Here is a 6,010-nt window from a genome sequence, read left to right on the forward strand (position 1 = left end):
CATGCTTAACCACCGCTTGAGTCCTAGCCCTGGTAGCTTGAAAAACACACCGGGCGTGTGTGCATGTATGCCCCAAATCCTGATGGGAAGGAACAGAGGAATGAAGGAAACAAGGTTTGCAGTGTGATCATGACCTGATGAGGGGTGCTTTCTCTCTCTCCTCTCTCTCTCCTCTCTCTCTCCTCTCTCTCTCTCCTCTCTCTCATATATGCCTTCTGGCAATTTAAAAATGATCTAATTTTGTATAATTTTACGTGATATAAGTTTGACTTCAGTTGAAAACTTAGTAGCTGAACAACCTTGGGCAGGTTGCTGAATTTGTTTGCATCTCAATGTCATCGTCTGTCAGAGGGGAAATAATAGTTATCTGGGTAATGGGGTTGTTATGAGCATTAAATGTTCGTATTTGTCAAAATCCTTAGAACAGTATCTGGCACATATTAAGTGATATATAACTGTGTGTTAAATGGAACCCCTGAGAGGAAAGAAATAATAAAAGTCTAGGCAGTGAAAAGTTGGGGTTCTTCGGTGCGAAGGAAAATGGTAAAAGTGGGCCAGCAGGTGGCATGGAGGTTGGGGAGCTGGATCCCGCATGGCCGACTTCACAGTTCGAGTCTGGGAGCCCACGGCTTGAAAATCACTATGGGCAGAGCGTGTGTATGTGCATGCCCAAACTACTGAGAGAAGAGTGGCGGAGAAGGGACTGTGGTGTGTGTGTCCCCCTGCCCCCCCGGGAGGGGATTTCTTGCTTTCCTTCTCTCTTTCTCTCTGGCAAGTGCAATCACCCTATAGCAGAAACCTTTAAAAAAAAAAAAAAAAAAGGAGAAAATGGTCAATGTCTTTCGAGATGTAGTCCGAGAAACCACTGGTTCAGAATTTGCTGTAACAATTTTTAGAGATACAGAGTACAAGGCACCACCCCAGACCTATTCCATAAAGCCCTGGGTAACTGTGGCCAGGGTTCCGAGTTTGTGTCTGGAGACCTCAATACTCAGCTGTGCATGCTCGTGCCCATGGCCTGAGGCTGGCTGAGACTGGGGGTGGACTACTGCATCACAATGCTATGGGGGGATGTCTCTATCTCTTTGTCTCTCTCTTTCACTCATGGAAAAAAGAAATAAATAAACTTTGAAAAAGAACCTGGGTGAGGCACCAGCAGTTAGTGTAATGGCTATGTCGCTGGACTCCCTTGTAGTGGACCGCAGTTCACGTCCTGGACCTGGTGGCTTAAAACTCACGCCAGGTGCATGTGCGTGCGTGCCCAAGATCCCAAGAAGAGATTGGAGGAGAAGGGATTGCGGCGTGACCATCCCCCCTGGGGGGTGATTTCTCGCTTTCTGTCTCTATGTCTTGGTCTGTCTGTCTGGCGAGCGCACGTGTCCTATAGCAAAAAAACAAAACAAAACAAAAAAACCTCTCCAAAAAAAAATGACCTGGGTGAGAGGGTGCCTTGGCATCAGAACCTTTTTTCAAAAATATATATTTTTAAATTTATCTATTTATTTGTTGTGATTTTCAAGCCACCAGGCAGGTCCAGAACTTGAACTGCTGATGATCATGTGGAAATCCAGCTTCTTAACCACCATGCCACCTGCTGGCCCAGACTCTAAACCTTAACAAGTTCACCTTAGATGACTCTGACATACATTAAAGTTTGAGGAAATTGGATGTGAAAGTATAGACCAAGGGCCAGCAGATGGCATGGAGGTTGAGGCTGGATCCCACATGAACAACTGTGTGTTTGAGTCCTGGATCCCTAGCTACAAATCACAGGGTAGGGGTCAGCAGGTGGCATGGTGGTGAAGGCACTGGACTGCCATTCGAGTCCTGGGCTAGGTGGCTTGAGAATCATGCCAGGCACGTGTGTATGCATGCCCAAAATCCCGAGAAGAGAATGGAGGAGAAGGGGTTGTGGTGTAGGTTGATTTCTCACTTTCCCTCTCTCTCTGTCTCTCTGGCAAACACACACACCCTATGGCAAAGAGAGAAAAAAAATCATGCCGGATACGTGTGTGTGTGAATGTGTCCAAGACGCCGGATATGTGTGTGTGTGCATGTGCCCAAAACGCCGGATACGTGTGTGAGTGTGTGTGTGTGTGTGTGCATGCGTGCCCAAAATCCTGAGAGGAGAATGGAGGAAAAGGGATTGTGGCATGTCCATCCCCCACAAGAGATGATTTCTCTTTCTCTTTCTCTTTCTCTTCCCTTCCCTTCTTTCTCTCCTCTCCTCTCCTCTCTAGTCTTCTCCTCTCCTCTCCTCCCTTCCCAGCCCCCCTACACCCATCTCCCCAGCAAGCATGTGTGCCCTATAGCCAAAAACAAAACAAAACAAACCAAAAGGCCAAATGTGTATTAAAGACAGAACATTCACTCCCTGGATTTTTAAACATCCAAACGCCGGGTTATCACTTGTTTTTAAAATCATCTTCTGACTTTCTTCACAAAATGAACAGTCCCTCCTCTGCATCAAGAACAGACACACAAGAATACATATAAACATACACAAACCCAAAATAAGAATGGTATCTTTACCAAGTTATCTATAGCAGCAAAACTATGTGCTTACTCTGGGCTGTTAATGCTGGAAGTTCTATGTTGGGCTGTGTGGAGGCCAGAGCAAAACATGGTCCTTGTCATGCAGATATTTATACATTCTTTTTGAAAGTTTATTTTATTTACTGGGGAGAAGGAGAGCCACACTGTGATCCTCCCCCCAACCCTGCAACCAACCAGGGTCACAGGTACACCTAGTGTGGAAGGCAGACCCAGGACTTGAACCCAGAGCCTCCCCATATGGCCTCTAGCATCACACAGCAGTGTTCCCAGTGCCTGTACTACCATGACTGGGCCAGATACTTCTCAATTTTTTTTTGAGAGTTTTTTTCACTATAGAGCACGTGTGCTCGCCAGACAGAGAGAGACAGAGATACAGAAAGTGAGAAATCACCCCCCAGAGGGGATGGCCACGCCGCAATCCCTTCTCCTTCGTTCTCCTCTGGGGATCTTGGGCACGCATACACACGCGCCCGGCGTGAGTTTTAAGCCACCGGGTCCAGGACGCGAACCACAGTCAACTACGTGGGAGTCCAGTGACATAGCCATTATGCTAACTTCTGGTTCCCAGATACTTCTCAATTTTGAGTCAAAATGGTTCCTTAAAAGACTGAGTCTCGCGTGGGTGGCTGGTTTGCAAAGCGCGGAGTGTGGGGAGAATGAGGGCTAGCACAAGGCACAACGGGCAGGACTTACAGGACTCGTGTCTCCATCGCTCCCCATGAGTGCCAGAGTATTCATGGAGAGCTGTCTGCGCAGACGCTGCCAGGCACCGTGGGGGCTCCTGCTCTCAGATGGGGTGATCGAGCGTAGGCACAGAGCATAGAAAAGTACTAAGTGCTGACCTGTGTATTGCTTACCTCCAGGGCTAAGCCTTTAGGGATGCGAGAGCTTCTTAGAGGCAAAAGCATTAGGAGAAAGCCTCATGGAGGTGGGGGTCAAAGGGTCTGGCCAGGTGGAGGGGAGCTCAGTGTAGCCGCATGGCTAGGCTCGAGAATGGTATATGGGGCCAGCTGGTGGTGTGGCAGTTGAACTGAATGTATCCCACATGGCCGCCTTCACGACTGGAGGTCCAGACTTGGTGGCTTGATAAAACAACTGGGACATGCTGGGCATGTGGGCATGCATGCCCAAAATATCAAGAGGACCATAGAGGAGAAGGGATCGTGGCGTGGCCATCTTCCCTGCGCCCCCCCTACTGCTCCCCAGAGAATGCAGGTACCTTACAGCAAAAACAAAAACAAACAAAACAGAACAAAAAAATAATAAAGTGCATGTAGGTTCAATGGGGCACCGCAGTCCATGCCAACATCCCTGAGCCTAAATAAAATGATCACCACAAGAGGAATGCCATCGCTCCACATTCAGTGGACTTTGGTGAACACTCACTAACATGGGCCACTGAACTGGGCGCAGTTCTCAATATTCTTTAGCCTCCTTGGTGGAAAAGGTAATAGTTTTATTGAGAGGCCAGCAGATGGCGTGGTGGTTAAGGTGCCGGACTCCCACATGGTTGACTGTTTCGAGTCTCAGACCTGGCAGCTTGCAAATCACTCTGGGCACATGCGTGTGCACGCCCAGGACTCTAAGAGAATGCAGAAGGGACTGCAGCATGGCCACCCTCCTGAGGGGTGATTTCTTGCTTTCTCTCCCCCTATCGCTCTGGCAAGCACATGCGCCCTATAGCAAACATCTCTCTTAAAAAATAGTTTTGTTGGGACCAGCAGTTTGCGTAATGGCTATGTCGTTGGACTCCCACATAGTGGACCACGGTTTGAGTCCTGGACCTGGTGGCTTAAACTCATGCCGGGCGCGTGTGCGTGCGTGCCCAAGATCCCAAGAGGAGAATGGAGGAGAAGAGATTGTGGCATGACCATCCCCCCTGGGGGGTGATTTCTCGCTTTCTGTCTCTATGTCTCTCTCTGTCGGTCTGGCGAGTGCACGCGCCCTATAGCAAAAACCTCTCCAAAAAAAAAAAAGTTTTGTTGAAAGGTCTTGCTGGGACCAGCAGTCAGTGTAATGGCTATGTCGCTGGACTCCCATGTAGTCGACCGCAGTTCGCGTCCCGGACCCGGTGGCTTAAAACTCACACCGGGCGCGTGTGCATGCGTGCCCAAGATCCCGAAAAGGGGAATGAAAAAGAAGGGATTGCGGCGTGGTCATCCCCCCTGGGTGATTTCTCGCTTTCTGTCTCTCTGTCTCTCTCTGTCTGGTGAGCGCACGTGCCCTATAGCAAAAACCTCTTTAAAAAAAGAAAAGAAAAGAAAATGATTGTGGGAAAATGTTAAAGAATAAATAGGTAATAAATAAATAAATTATAGAATTTTAGAAAGGAAAGAAAAAGAAAAGAAAAGCTGGACCTCACATGCCAACTGATCTGGTTAGCCTGAACCACAGCTAGCAGCAGGACTGGAGGAAAGAGATCCTATTGTAACTAAACCCTGTGGAGGGTGGTGGTCTCTCTCCATTTGTCTCTCTTTTTCTCTTTCTCGCTCTGTCTCTTGTACATGTATACATGCTCTATTATGAATAAAGAAATGCAAAGGCCAAAAAAAGCATTAATTGAAAGTGAGACTATATTAAACTTAAAAACTTCTGCACAGTAAAGGAAAGAATTTGCAGAGCAAAAAGCAGCAGTGTATGGGAGAAAACATTTGCAAACTATGTATTTGATATGGATATATTTTTAAAGAATTATTTTGAATTTTATTTATTAACTTTTTTTTTTTTTGAAAATTTGCTGTAGAGCACATGTGCTTAGAGAGAGAGAGAGAAAGTGAGAGATCAAGCCCCCAGGTCCTGGATTTATTTACGTTAAGGTTTTGACTTGTATTCCTGGGCTTGAATGGTGCTCTCCAGTTCTGAATTCTTTAAAATTTTCTCACATTTCTTAAAACAGACAAACTAGGGAGCATTTACTAGGTACCAGACACTGTTGTGTTTAACCTACAAGAACTCACTTGGCCCGTATATCATTTTGAGGAGGTACTTAATAACCTCCGCTTTATAAATGAAGAAGTTCAGGCGCAGAGAAAAGTTAAGTGTCCAAGTTATTACTAGGAAGTGACAGAGCCAGGACTCAAGTCACATTTTCCTAATTCCAGAGACTGTGTGTATAACCACTAACGGTGAACAGAAAGATGAAAAGATGAAAAGAACCTAAGATTGGGACCAGCAGATGGTATAATGGTTATGTCACTGGACTCCCACATGGTGGACCACTGTTCGAGCCCCGGACCCAACAGCTTCAAACCCACACTGGGTGCATGCATATGCATCCCGAGAGGAGAATGGAGGAGAAGGGATTGCAGCATGGCCATCCCTCCTGGGGGTGATTTCTCACTTTCTGTCTCTCTGTCTCTCTCTGTCTCTCTGGAGAGCGCATGTACCCTATAGCAAAAACCTCTAAAAAACAAACAAACAAAATTTACAAATGAATCTTGGAAAGAAGGGAAGA

This window comes from Tupaia chinensis, unplaced genomic scaffold, assembly GCF_000334495.1.
Source record: "Tupaia chinensis unplaced genomic scaffold, TupChi_1.0 Scaffold144058_2, whole genome shotgun sequence".
NCBI classification, from domain to species: Eukaryota; Metazoa; Chordata; class Mammalia; order Scandentia; family Tupaiidae; genus Tupaia; species Tupaia belangeri.